Raw genomic sequence first — 16076 nt, 5'->3', positions numbered from 1 at the left:
GCTGACCTCTCGTGGTGATTCTGAGAACTTTTGAAACCATCTTCATAACTTTAGTACCTATCATGTTTTTTTCGTATTTTTTACTTATTCCATCTTTTTGTTAACTCTAAAGCATAATAGTCATGTATTTTCCCATTTTTAATTTTTGTACTAAGCATGTTTTTACATAGGTATCCCACACAAAGCCAAAGTCATTTGTGTCAAGCAAAGTGTATATGACAGTCTGTGTCTGGTTGTTATTATGTTAATTTTTGTGTGAGTCAGAAGTGGACATTCAGTCATTGTGTTATAAGTAACTCTGTGGCAAGCATTCAGTCAGTGCAAAACTGTGTCACTCAGTTTATTAGTCAGTAACATTTGCGCAGTCAAGATGTCAGGCATTGTTTTTCTGCCTGTGACGTCTTGTGAGAGCTCTCACATACTATGTGAGTTTCTGATCTGTATAATATTAACTATCAAAGTTCCTCATTAATAGCTGATAACTGAATGTTAAAATTAATAAATGCAAATGAAATGAGCAAGTGCCATTTGGATACTCCTTTGTGTCAAAAGTTTCTCTGAACTATGCTGGAGGGAATTTTCTTACCAGTGTACCCTATGTTCTCACAATACTCTTGGTTTAAATTTCTGTTAACCTGTTTCTCACTGCCTCATATTACCTTTTCCCATATAGTTGCCTACACCACACCTTCCGCATCCAGATCATGTCATGTACTGCCTCGTCCACCACCCACCATTCTTCTCCTGGGCACTAAAGATGTTGCTGTCATGTGCCCACAAGACCTTATAAACCTTATCATCAGCACCAGCCCATGCAACTACTCTCAATAATCAATCATCAGTGTCACTGTGGTTGTGGTACTGTGTGTTTGGATGTCTGTGTGGTTGTGTGTTTGAATGTGTTTATTTTCTACTAGAAGAAGAGCTGGAACTTGAAATCTAATGAACACTGTTTTCTGTTGTGTGCATCCATGTTCCAAACATCAGTCTTTTATAGGTATGTAGTGGCCTTTCCCTTATTTTATGTATCATCGGCAGGTAGCTGGAAATCTGGTACAAGTAATTTCACACCAAACTGTTACAAACAATCCTGGGAATAGTCTAATGTTTCTTTTTCTGTATTCAACAAACAGGTAGAAAATACTAGATATAATTGAGAGGGTCCTGGCAAGAAAGAACCAAGCAACATTATTGGAAAAATGAAAAAAGAATTATACAGAAGATCATGATGTCAAGTACTTCAGCAAAAACTCATGCAATGACACTGTTTCCAGTTTTATGTTCTTGCCCTAAAGCCTGCATCTTCCTTAACTGCAAGTCAATGTCATGCAACAAAAGAAATTTGATGAATATGGCTTTCAGAAAGAAACTGAAGTTTTATATTGAAAAATGATGATGATGACAGTGATAACAGTCCTCATTCAGATTATTTCCCCTTTCCTGAGAAAGAATTAATATCAGAAACTGAAGTGTGGGTAAGTGTTGCTTAGCATAATATTTTTCTCATAGTTCTTAACTTTTATATGATGGGTACACAGTGTGGATTTCTGTTTAAAAACATGTTTCTTACACATTTCTATTTGTCTTTATAAAGTGATTGTAGTATACATTACTTTATACTCTTAAGTTTATTTAACTATGTTACATTAAGTCAGAATATGCCAAAACTTAAAATTGTTGTCTGGCATTTTCTTAACTTAAAGATTAGAAATTTACATTAATGAAGTGTATCAGATATTTTGAATAGCATAAACAACTGAAATAATAGATTATTACCATGGTTGTTTACAATAATGTGTCTATAATGTATATACATATTTCTTTTTTCAAAATGACAATAACCTTATTTTTCCAAGAAAAAGGCACCTCTTGAAAAACAGCTATTCAGCAGCACTCCAAAATACTATATATCAAGAAATAGGGTGCAACTCATAAATACAATACATCAAAATTTAAAAAAGGAGAAACAATGGTAATGTATATACTTACTTATACTGCAGGCAATCCTATTCCTGCACCAGCAACAGGAGAAATGTGTAAATGTCCCTTAAGATTCTTTATTTCATTAGTAACTAACTTCACTGATGACATAAAGAATGTGTTCACTGAATTTTGAGACTTGGGAGATTTTTATAAACAAAATGCTTACCTCTTTGACAGTACTGAAGCTGTTTTGTAAGACTGAAATACAAAACAAATTCCCCATAAAATTGTTACAAGAACAGTACTTTCATTTTTAGAGGTAAGATTAATGGAAAGTCAATGAACGTTTTTAAAAAATAATTTGAATGTTCATGGCCTAGTAAGTCATAGAAGCTGTAGCAATAATCTTATAACCAGAATAAAAATGGAAGATGGAAAACCTCCTACTGATAAACCAGGTAAAAATACCAGTGATGCAGTGACCTACATTTGCATCTACATGATTATTGTACCATTCACAATTAAGTGCCTGTTAGAGGGTTCACAGAACCACCTTCAAGCTATTTCTCTACTGTTCCACTCTTGAATAGCATGCGGGAAAAACAGCCACTTAAATCTTTCTGTGTGAGTTCTGCTTTCTCTTATTTTATTATGACGATCACTTCTCCTGATGTAAGTGGGCACCAACAAAATATTTTCACACTCTGAGGAGAAAGAAGGTGATTTAAACTTCATGAGAAGATCCTGCTATGGTGAAAAAGCCTTTGTTTTAATGATTGCCACCCCAATTCATGTATCATATCAGTGGCACTCTCTCCCCTATTCTGAGATAATACAAAATGTGCTGCCCTTTTTTGAACTTTTTTATGTCCTCCATCAGTCCTACCTTATGTGGATCCCACATTGCACAGCAATGTCCCAGAAGAGGGTGGACAAGCAGAATGTAAGCAGTCTCTTCAGTAGAACTGTTGTGTTTTCTAAGTGTTCTGCCAGTAAATAGCAATCTTTGGTTCGCTCTCCCTGCAATACGATTGTTCCAGTTTAAGTTATTCATAATTGCAATCCCTAAGTATTCAGCTGAATTTACAGCCTTCAGATTTTTGTGTTTTATCCTGTAACCAAAATTTAGTGGATTCATTTCAGCAATCATGTAGATGACATCACACTTTTTGTTATTTAGAGTCAATTGCCACTTTTCACACCATACAGATATGTTCTCTAAATTGTTTTGCAGTTTGTTATGATTATCTGATGACTTTATAAGATGGTAAATGACATTATCACTGGCAAACAATCTAGGTGGGCTGCTCAGATTGTCTCCTAAATCATTTATGTAGATCGGGAATGGCAGAGTGCCTATAACACTTCTGTCAGGAATGCCGGATATCACTTCTCTTTTACTCAGTGATTTTCCATTGATTACTATGTAATGTGACAGGAAATCATGGGCACAGTTCATAATAGAACTTAGTGAAAGACATTTTATGAACTTTTTAATACTGCCCAAGATAGCTTTTTGATATGCCACCCAACCAACATTGCACAGAGCACGATATAAAGGGTGTACATTAAGTCTGGGAACACTTTCAATTATTTATTGCACGAGAACTAAACATTGTTCAGATGTCATGCATATTGCATTTTGAAGAGAAACTCTGAATGTTTTTTTTTACAAACATTTGATATGCAAACCATTAGTGACCCAGCAGATGTCAATAGAATAATAGAATTCTTGCCATACCCATTCCAGTGTGGCATTGTCGACTATGGCAGTTGCTTTCGGTATTCTCTCCCGAAGCTCTGCTACATCATGTGGTAGAGGCGATACATACTCCAGATCTTTAGTGTGTTCCCACAGAATGAGATCTGGTGACTGGGGAGGCCATTTCATGAAACAGCTGTCCGCTTCTGTAGCACGGCTGATCCATCGATGTGGCAGCTCCGTGTTCAGATACGTACGAACTTCACGATGAAAATAGGGTGGAGCCCCATCCTGCTGAAAGATGAATGGAGAGCCTAATTGCATTTGAGGCATCAGCCATTGCTGCATCCAGTGACAGTGCTCTCAGCGAAGAAGAATGGCCCATATAGTTTTTGGCATGACTTACTTTACTTTAACTTACTTTACTTACTTTACTTTACATTTGACAAGGACCTTATCGACCATACGTCTGCTCTATGAGCCTCTTCCACTTCTGCCTGTCCAATGCGCTGTTTGTCCAGTTGCTGTTGCTGTTCATCCTAGTTGTGTCCTCCCGAATGTTATCCCGCCATCTGATTCTGGGTCTCCCTCTTCCTCCCGTTCCACCTATTGTTCTGCTGAATGCCATTCTAAAAAGTCTATTCTCTGTCATTCTTGCTATATTGCCTGCCCAATTCAACCTTCTCCTCTTGAGCACTTCGACAATGTTACTGTGTTTGTACAGCCCTCTTAATTCTTCATTTCTTCTTATTCTCCATTCCATGTTATTTGCATCGTATACAGGTCCAAAAATTTTCCTTAGTACTTTTCTTTCAAATATTAACAGTTTTTCCTCATCTTTCTTTCTAAATATTAATGTTTCACAGCCATATAACATCACAGGTATAATGGTTGATTGATATAAGCGGATTTTGAAGTTACTGCTAAGTGACCTTTTTCTTAGAATTTTGATGAAACTAAAAAGTGTGTTGTTTGCTGTTGATAAACGGGCATCTATTTCTATATCTGTTCTGTTGTTATTACTAAAAAGACTTCCTAGGTACCTGAAGTGGTCAACGGTCTTGAAGTTGAATCCATCTACAGTCAGAGGTGCATCTTTTCTGGTTTTCTTACTTATGGGCAGAAATTCTGTCTTTTCTTCATTAACTTGTAATCCTGTTTTCTCAGCAATTTTGTAGTAATTTTGGATCATTCTCATTAATTCTCTTTTGAAACTACTTGTTAGTGGTACATCATATGCATAGGCAAGTCTTGTAATGTTCACATCCTGTAGCTGGATCCCTTGTGGACTGGTTTTAGAAAATTCTCTATCGATCTTCTCTAGGACAAGGTTAAATAAAATAGATGAAATGGCATCCCCTTGTCTCAGTCTAGTGTACACCATAAAATCTCCAGTTTCTCCTACTGGTGTCTTTATGCGACATAAAGTTTCATCTACACAAATTTTAACTAATCCGATTAATTTTGATGGTATTTTGAATTCCTTCATTATATTTAGGAGCGTCTGTTGGTGTATGCTATCATAGGCCTTTTTAAAATCTATGAATAATATGAGGACATCTACATTGAATTCTCACGCCTTCTCAGTTACTTGTCTTAGGGTGAATAAGTGATCTAAAGTGGATCTGCTTCTGTGGAAACCGCATTGGTAGTCCCCAATCAGTTCTTCTGTTATTGGTATCAGCCTGTTTAATAGGCAGCTCGATAAGATTTTGTAGGTGACATCCAGTAAGGCAACTCCTCTGTAGTTATCACAAACAAATGCACAAAAAACATGTACCATTGGGGAATCACACTCAAATTCATTGCATTCGTGTGGATGTTTTGTACCCTAGATTCGACAGTTATGCCTGTTCACTTTCCCATTAGTGTGAAAAGTGGCTTTGTCACTAAAAATTACGCAATCAACAATGCCATCCCCATCCTCATTCAATTGTTGCAACTGCGAACAAACCTCAAAATGATTGTCTTTGTCATTGTCATTGAGCTTCTGCACTAGCTCCAATTTGAATGGTTTCATAGACAGCTTCTGTCGCAGGACTTTCCACACAGTCATTGCAGCCATTATGAGTTCACAGGATACATGACACACTGATTTCTTTGGACTCCTTATGAATGTCTCTTGTACGCGCTCCACATTCACTTCACTCACACTGGGATGTCCACTTCTCTTTGCCGGGCACAAGCAACTTGTCGTAACGAATTTGATGTGCCAGTGGTAAAAGGGCTTCCTTGTTAGTGGCTTCTTACTGTACTTGGTTCTAAACATCCGCTAAACAGCTGTAGCACACTTGTTTATGTCCAACTCTAACACAAAGAAAGCTTGCTCCGCACGTGAACTTGCCATGTTTGCAACTAGCGCTGACTATCAGCAAATTACCAAATTATGCTGTGGTGGTATATATGAAAAAACCTTCAGAGTTTCTCTTCAAAATGACATATGTATGATATATGTACAATGTTTGGTTCTTGTGCAATAAATAATTGAAAGTGTTCCCTGACTTTATGTACTCCCTGTATAATGAAACATCTTTTGCTTCATAATTTATGATTAGGTACTATGCAAGCATTATGGACAGAATTTAGTATAACTAATTAACTTATCATTCTGCAAGGTAAAAGTAATCAGACAGAATCTGCAATTACTGGTAATTCATTATTTTGGAATCAGCAATTTGATAATGGTCACAGGAAAACTAATTATGTAGCTTTTTAAAACATTAAGTGAAGATGTCGTGATAGTGTTAGCATCAAAGTCCAGCATGTAAATAATTAGCAAATTAATCACTAAAATTCAATTATTTCATGTAAACCCAAATTAACAATTTGAAATGTATCATGATATCAGATGTAATTAAACTCACAAAGGATCTTAGGGAATCTTGTTATTAAAGATCCCAGGCTCAAAATGCCTGTGGTTAATTCTGTAGTTACATGTTCTAGAAATTTCTGATATAAACAAATGACCTTTTATAGATTCTGAGAAAACAAACTTTTTGTATAAAATGTGAAACTTGTAATCGTATTCTGCAGTCTGTAAAGTTCTCCAATTTATGTTAGCACAGGAAATTACTCAGTAATTAATAAAAAATCTGTAATTTTGTGTCAAGTATTGTTAACCACATTACACAACTTTATATTCATCTCAAAACCTAAAAAAAAAAATCAGTACTTGAAACTATATTCATTATAAATGAACCATAGGATTCTGGATACAGATCATAATAAACATAATAAACAGTTCGCAAGTTTTCCATATACACATATATTTTACCATAAAGGCAGGTACACATGAACACTGCATGAAGTACAAAGGTAGACTGAATTAAATATGGCGGCTCGTCAGAGCAGTTAATGTTCCAAAGATTGTAATTTTTGTAATTTGTGTGGTCGATGTGACCTATTGATGCCACACAGAACTCCCTCCCCCCTGTAGTACGGAGTACGGCCTATGAGACCTGGGGGGGGGGGGGGGGGGTTGTCGTGTGGGTGTCAGCGTCAGCGTGAGTGGTGCGAAGCAGCAGTAGGAGATCACAAATTAAATTCAAGTGGTCGTGAAGGTGTGTGACCAAACATAGGAACTTCAAGTTGTCATCAGTCACTTGATGCAGCTCAAAGAGGTTCTCCACCAGTGCAAACCATGAAACTGGATTGTCATCATATAGGGGAGGTAGCTTGGGTAGGCGGATCGGAGATGGAGATGAAGGTGGCTTCGGCACATCTTGGAAGACCTGTGGTCCCGCTGCACAAGAGTTCATACTGGGATCCAGCATCACTGGAGCAGAAATGTTACTAGCACACATGTTTGGAACAACGGCTGGTTGTAATGTCTCTGAAGATCTGAAGACACCAGAAAACATGATGCGGCAGGCACAGTCAGTACCGTCGGAGAGAACGGGCAAGCAGTGCTTAATGAGGGCCCATAAACTGGACCAGAAATTACAGGAATAGCACTGACATTGTCCAACTTGGAAATGACACCGAAGGCCGGTGCTGCAGATGCAGACGGTGCTGCAGAAGGAGCGAGTGGTTGTATGGTCAGAATTGAGGCCCCCCATGGGTAAGGGGGGGGGGGGGGGGTAGGGGGAGTGGCCTGGAGCTTAAAGTGGCAACAATGAGAGTTTTCCTCGCACACGGCCATGCACCCTTCGTGGTAGGACAATAAAACGCTGGTGAAACCTGTTGGGAGTCACAATGTGTGGTTGCGAAACTGGGCCGCCGATCCGGTGGTTTTTTCTGGCAAACTGGATGTATAAAAATGTCTGTTACTGATTTGTGAGGAAGGTGAGGCTGGCGCTTGGTAATAGTTGACTGCGTGTGCATTTTGCACAAATGGTGGTAATGCACACGGCGCTACTGTAATCGACGTCATGGCTCATAGAGGATCAAAGCACATGTGCAAATTTTGGTCCCTTTGAACTTTGTATGAGTGATAGATCGTCACACTATTTAGTGGATCGTCCACTTCACATTTCACTTGTTGTTGTGCATAATCTGGCAAAACAAAGCCTGAGTCCATTGTTTGAGGGAACTGCGTAATACTTGGTCATTGTGGAGTTGCTAAAGTAGAGGTTATCCTCATCGAAGATCATAGATCATTGTCTGTTAGCTGCAAAATAACCGACGGCGGAGGGTTGTGTTGGCCTGGTCATAAGAGCTGGGCCTCCAAATCTTTGTAAAGAACGGTGATGTAGCCATGGCGTTGGATGTGCCATAGTATTGGATTCCAATTTTCTAGACCTCCGCTATCAGGTGAAGAATTGTAGGGCTCCTCCTAACAGGTCAGGTGTGTGCTACACACAGGAAGTGGCTACTAGGGTACTAGCGGCGTATGTGTGGTGTGCACATGGTTTTTTTTAGGCTAGAGGACCCCTCCCTTGGGAGCAGACACAATTTGCCTGTTAAATCAGCCAGTGACCTCAGAGAATCTTGGTCCTCACAGATCAGAGATAGAAAAGATTAATATGATCTTAGTAAACTGTAGGAGCACACAAGGAAAAGTCCCAGAACTAGTATCACTTATTGAAGGTTATAATGCACAGATAGTAGTGGGAACAGAAATCTGGTTGAAGCCAGATGTCAATGACAATGAAATCCTAAGTTCAGACTGGAATGTTTATTGTAAGGATAGGTTAGCTACCACTGGTGGCGGCATGTTTATTTCAGTAAAAAATTCGATAAAATCTGGTGAGGTTATTGTGGATTCTGAATGTGAATTAATCTGGGTGAAACTGAGTCAAAAATTGTGATGGTATGCTTTTATAGACCTCCTCGGTTAGGATCTGTAGTTGTAGAGTGCTTCAGACAGAACTTGCAGAATATCAGTAGCAATTTTCCTGATCATGCCATTGTAATAGGGGGTGACTTCATCTTGCCAGGTATAGATTGGGAGTGTTATGCCATCAAAACTGGTGCCAGAGACATGGAATCATGTGGCATTGTTTTGTTTGCCTTGTCTGAAAAATACCTTGAGCAGAGAGTTAGAGAACCAACTTGTGAGGGTAACTTCTTAGACCTCGTGGCAACAAACAGACCTGAACTTATCAAATCATATAATGTAGAGGAAGGTATCAGTGCTCATAAGGCTGTGACAGCATCTATGATGATAGGTCCAACAAGGAATGTTAAGAAAGATTGGAAGATATATTTGCTCATCAAGAGTGACAAGATACAGATTTCAGAATATCTCAGCAGTCAGCTTCAAATATTCAGTGATGAGGACGAAGATGTGGAGAACAAATGCAAAAAATTCAAAGGCAACATTCAATATGTTCAATATGTTCTGAGTAAGGTTTTAAGGGATGGGAAAGATCCACCATGGTTTAATAGCCACATTAGAAAAGTGCTATGTAAACAAAGAGCACATCATCTGAAATTCAAGAGAAGTAAAAACTTAGCTGACAAACAAAAACTGAACAAGCGAAAATGAGTGTAAGGAGAGCAGTGAGAAAAGTGTTCAGTGATTTTGAAAGTAAGATGTTGTCAACTGACTTGAGTAAAAACCCTAAGACATTTTGGTCATCTGTAAAACCAGTAAGTGGGTCAAAATCATTTATTCATTCTCTCAGCAACCACACTGGCACCGAAACGGAAGATAACAGAGAGAAGGCTGAAATACTGAAGTCGGTCTTCCAAAGTTGTTTCACTGCAGAAAGTCATAATACTGTCCCTCCTTTCAATCAATGTCCAAACATAAAAATGGCAGATACTGAGACAACCAATCACAGAATTGGAAAGCAGCTACAATTGCTTAGTAGTGGAAAGACTTCAGGAGCAGATGAGATACCTATAAGATTCTATAAAAATTATGTGAAAGAACTTGCTCCCCTTCTAGCAGTAATTTATCGTAGATCACTTGAGCAACAAAAGGTACCTGACTGGAAAAAAGCACAGATCATTCCTGTTTTTAAGGAAGGACGTAAGACAGACCCACAGAGTTACAGACCTATATCGTTGATGTCAATCTGTTGTAGAATTATGGAACATGTTTTATGCTCAAGAATTATGATGTTCTTGGAAAATGAACATCTCTTCTATAAAAATTAACGTGGATTCCACAAACAGAGATGTCGCAAAACTCAGCTTGCTCTGTTCCTCAATGAGATCCACAGTGCAGTGGACAATGGCGTTCAGGTTGATGCCGTGATCCTTGATTTCAGTAAGGCATTAGACACTGTCCCACACTGCCATTTAATGACAAAAATACAAGCTTACGGAGTATCAGAGCAGACCTGAGATTGGATTCAAGACTTTCTTGCAGATAGAACTCAAAATGTTGCTTTTAACTGAACTAAATTGACAGATGTAAAGGCAATATCCAGAGTAGCACAGGGAGGTGTGATAGGACCATTGCTGTTCACAATATATGTAAATGATCTAGTAGAAAGCATTGGATGCTCTTCAAGGCTATTTGCAGATGATGCAGTTGTTTATACCAAAGTAGCAACGCCAGAAGATAGTAAGAATTTGAAGAATGACCTGCAGAGAACTGATGAATGGTGCAGACTCTGGCAGTTGACCCTGAACGTAAATAAATGTAAAATATTGTGCACACATAGGAAAAGAAATTCACTACTGTACAGCTATGCTATTGATGACAAACAGCTGGAGACAGCACCTGCCGTAAAATATCTAGGTGTAACTATCTAGAGTGACCTTAAGTGGAATGACCATATAAAACAGGTAGTAGGAAAAGCAGACACCAGACCCAGATTCATTGGAACAATCTTTAGGAAACGTAGTTCATCCACAAAAGAAGTGGCTTATAAGGCACTTGTTCCCTGATTCTTGAGTATTGTTCATCTATCTGGGATCCTTATCAGGTAGGACTGATAGAGGAGATAGAGAAGATCCAACAACAAGTGGTGTGTTTTGTCATGGAATTGTTGAGCTGGCGAGAGAGAGTTACGGAGTTGCTAAACATACTCCATTGGCAGACATTACGAGAGAGGTGTTGTGCATCATGGAGAGATTTACTATGGAAATTTCGAGAAATTAGAGCCAATACAGAGCCTTACCAACAGTCATTCTTTCCATACACTATTCACGAGTGGAACAGGATTGGAGGGATTAGATAGTGGTACCAAAAGTACCCTCCACCACATACCATTAGGCGGCTTGCGGAGTATGATGTAGATGTAGATATTTATTCCCTCATGAAATTTGTTGTTAATAATCCACTACAATTCAAAAGGAACAATGAGGTACATAATTACAATACCAGAAGGAAAAATGACATTCATTATTCCACATTAAGGTTGTCTTTAGTACAAAAAGGGGCACACAATGTTGCAATAAAAATTTATGATCGTGTACCCAATGATATAAAACGTCCGACAAATAGAAAAGTAAAATTTGATAACAAACTAAGAAAGTTTCTCCTTGACATCTCCTTCTACTGCATAGAAGAATTTTTGCTATTGTAATGTGTAAAAGGTGGTACATAAAACTTAGAAATTTTCAGAATGTAAACATATGTACAAATTAATTTGCAATGTGAATGTAAAATGACTCATTCCACATCATTACAATCTATCATGCAACATGATCCATGGAACATATAACTAACTAACTAGGGATTACAACTATGAATAAGTATTGGAATGATAATGTAGATAATGCTGTGGGGAAAGCAAACAAAAGACTGTGATTTACTGGCAGGATACTTAGAAAGACCAGTAGATCTACTAAACAGACTGCTCACACCACACTTGGCTGCCCTCTTCTGGAGAATTGTTATGTGGTGTGGGATCCACATCAGATGAGGCTGATAAAGGACATCAAAAAAGTTCAGAGAAGTGCAACTCATGTTATATTATTGCAAAATAGTGGATAGAGTGCCACAGAAATGACACGAGAAGTGGGATGGTAATCATAAAAACAAAGATTTTTTTTTCATTGTGGCAGGAGATTCTTGTGAAATTTCTATCACTAACTTCCTCCTCCATTGTGAAAATATTCTGCTGGCATTCATCTACATAGGGAAAAATGATTGTGATAAAATATGAGAAACCAGAGCTCACACAAAAAGATTTAAATGCTAATTTTTTCCGCATGCTTCCTTTGAGAGTGAAACAGTAGAGAAGTAGCTTGAAGGTGATTCAATAAACCTTCTGCCAGGCACTTAATTGTGAATTACAGAGTAATCATGTAGATGAAGATGTAGATGCTGTTCATGCCTGTAAGTTTTTTTTTTTTTTTTTTTTTTTTTTTTTTTTTTTTTTTTTTTTTTTTTTTTTTTTTTTTTTTTTTTTAGGCCCATCACAGACTCTGTTGCCTCTTCTGTTCATAAATTTCCACACATACAAATCAGGGTACTCCATTTCCGAATTTCCTTCTACCCATCTCCATACACTTATTAATTATTCAAGGAAATTCACTGGATCCTCTGCTGTCTACTCCATCTCATCTTGCAAAGCTACCCATTCATCTTCTATTGTATTGCTTTTCCCTGTTTCAGTCAATATTGCCTTTTAAAACTCTCAAAAATCTCTGGTTTTTTTCAGTTTATACAGGTTCCATCTCCTTAATTTCCTGCCCCTCTGCAATTTCTTCAGTTTTATTCTGCAATTCATAGCCAATAAATTATACCCAGAATACAGATTAAGAGCTACTAGAAGTAGCTTTATTCATCTGTAGATCTCTATATACAAGGATAAACGACATGCCAAAGTATTTACAATTTTAGATCAATTTAAAATAATCTAATCGTATACACATTAAAAACAAAGATTCCATGACTTACCAAATGGGAAAGCGCTGGTAGACAGGCACAATAAAAAAACACACAAACACACACACAAAATTTCAAGCTTTCGCAACCCACGGTTGCTTTGTCAGGAAAGAGGGAAGGAGAGGGAAAGACGAAAGGATGTGGATTTTAAGGGAGAGGGTAAGGAGTCATTCCAATCCCGGGAGCGGAAAGACTTACCTTAGGGGGAAAAAAGGACAGGTATACACTCGCACACACACACACATATCCGTCCACACATATACAGACACAAGCAGACATATTTAAAGGCAAAGAGTTTGGGCAGAGATGTCAGTCGAGGCGGAAGTGCAGAGGCAAAGATGTTGTTGAATGACAGGTGAGGTATGAGTGGCGGCAACTTGAAATTTGTGGAGATTGAGGCCTGGTGGATAACAGGAAGAGAGGATATATTGAAGGGCAAGTTCCCATCTCCGGAGTTCGGATAGGTTGGTGTTAGTGGGAACTATCCGGATAACCCGGACAGTGTAACACTGTGCCAAGATGTGCTGGCCGTGCACCAAGGCATGTTTAGCCACAGGGTGATCCTCATTACCAACAAACACTGTCTGCCTGTGTCCATTCATGCGAATGGACAGCTCAATCTTTCTTGAAAAACCTTAATCCTACTCCCAACATCACCACAGCCGAAGCCCAGGCTATCCGTGATCTGAAAGCTGACCGATCCATTATCATTCTTCCGGCTGACAAGGGTTCCACAACCGTGGTACTTGATCGTCGGGAGTATGTGGCTGAGGGACTGCGTCAGCTTTCAGACAACACTACATACAAAGTTTGCCAAGGTAATCCCATTCCTGATGTCCAGGCGGAGCTTCAAGGAATCCTCAGAACCTTAGGCCCCCTACAAAACCTTTCACCTGACTCCATCAACCTCCTGACCCCACCGACACCTCGCACTCCTACCTTCTACCTACTTCCTAAAATTCACATTCCCAAACATCCTGGCTGCCCCATTGTAGCTGGTTACCAAGCCCCCACAAACCGTATCTCTGCCTACGTAGATCAACACCTTCAACCCATTACATGCAGTCTCCCATCCTTCATCAAAGACACCAACCACTTTCTTGAATGCCTGGAATCCTTACCCAGTCTGTTACCCCTGGAAACCATCCTTGTAACCATTGATGCCACTTCCTTACACACAAATATCCTGCACGTCCAGGGCCTCGCTGCAATGGAGCACTTCCTTTCACGCCGATCACCTGCCACGCTACCTAAAACCTCTTTCCTCATCACCTTAGCCAGCTTCACCCTGACTCACAACTTCTTCACTTTTGAAGGCCAGACATACCAACAATTAAAGGGAACAGCTATGGGTACCAGGATGGCCCCCTCGTATGCCAACCTATTTATGGGTCGCTTAGAGGAAGCCTTCTTGGTTACCCAAGCCTGCCAACACAAAGTTTGGTACTGATTTATTGATGACATCTTCATGATCTGGACTCACAGTGAAGAAGAACTCCAGAATTTCCCCTCCAACCTCAACTCCTTTGGTTCCATCAGATTCACCTGGTCCTACTCCAAATCCCATGCCACTTTCCTTGACGTTGACCTCCATCTGTCCAATGGCCAGCTTCACACATCCGTCCACATCAAACCCACCAACAAGCAACAGTACCTCCATTATGACAGCTGCCACCCATTCCATATCAAACGGTCCCTTTGCCTTCGTGGCAAACGAATCTGCTCCAGTCCTGAATCTCCAGCAGGGATACGACTTCCTCAAATCCTGCCCCGAAATGAGATCCTTCCTTTATGAAATCCTCCCCACTCCAGAGCCTTCGTGGCAAACGAATCTGCTCCAGTCCTGAATCCCTGAACCTATACACCAACAACCTGAAAACAGCTTTCGCATCCTGCAACTACCCTCCAGACCTGGTACAGAAGCAAATAACCAGAGCCACTTCCTCATCCCCTCAAACTCAGAACCTCTCACAGAAGAACACCAAAAGTGCCCCACTTGTGACAGGATACTTCCCAGGACTGGATCAGACTCTGAATGTGGCTCTCCAGCAGGGATACGACTTCCTCAAATCCTGCCCCGAAATGAGATCCTTCCTTTATGAAATCCTCCCCACTCCACCAAGAGTGTCTTTCCGCCGTCCACCTAACCTTTGTAACCTCTTGGTCCATCCCTATGAAATCCCCAAAACACCTTCCCTACCCTCTGGCTCCTACCCTTGTAACCGCCTCTGGTGTAAAACCTGTCCCCTGCAACCTCCCACCACCACCTACTCCAGTCCTGTAACCCGGAAGGTGTACACGATCAAAGGCAGAGCCACGTGTGAAAGCACCCACGTGATTTACCAACTGACCTGCCTACACTGTGACGCTTTCTATGTGGGAATGACCAGCAACAAACTGTCCATTGGCATGAATGGACACAGGCAGACAGTGTTTGTTGGTAATGAGGATCACCCTGTGGCTAAACATGCCTTGGTGCATGGCAGCACATCTTGGCACAGTGTTACACCGTCCGAGTTATCTGGATACTTCCCACTAACACCAACCTGTCAGAACTCCGGAGATGGGAACTTGCCCTTTACCTGTTGTTTTCTCCCCCTAAGGTAAGTCTTTCCACTCCAGGTATCGGAATGACTCCTTACCCTCTCCCTTAAAACCCACATCCTTTCGTCTTTCCCTCTCCTTCCCTCTTTCCTGATGAAGCAACCGTGGGTTGCGAAAGCTTGAAATTTTGTGTGTGTGTTTGTGTGTTTTTTTATTGTGCCTATCTACCAGCACTTTTCCGTTTGGTAAGTCATGGAATCTTTGTTTTTAATATATTTTTCCCATGTGGAATGTTTCTTCCTATTTTATTTAATCGTATACACATATATTTACAGAATTCTAGCTAGAGACAATCATTAGATTTACTCCTGGTATACAATACTTTTCATAGCTTGGGGGTAATTATTCCTAGGAAGGAAAAAAGAAGGAAAAAAAACATAGTGTGAAGGAGTTATTTGGAATGTAGGATGTTTTAAAATCATTATTATTATTTATTTGTATAACTTTTTTTGCTACACCCCTACTCTGTTTTATCTAAATAATTCTTTAATGTATAAAATGTATTGCGTAACAGGTACTTTTAACTGCCTTTTTAAATAAGTGTATTTTTGTAATTTCTTTAATCTCTTTTGGTAATTTATTGTACCATTTTATTCCTTGGTAGAAAATGCTGTT

Source organism: Schistocerca cancellata, chromosome 2, assembly GCF_023864275.1.
Source record: "Schistocerca cancellata isolate TAMUIC-IGC-003103 chromosome 2, iqSchCanc2.1, whole genome shotgun sequence".
Taxonomy (NCBI): Eukaryota; Metazoa; Arthropoda; class Insecta; order Orthoptera; family Acrididae; genus Schistocerca; species Schistocerca cancellata.
The sequence above is the reverse complement of the archived record's forward strand: the minus strand, read 5'-3'. Positions refer to the sequence as shown.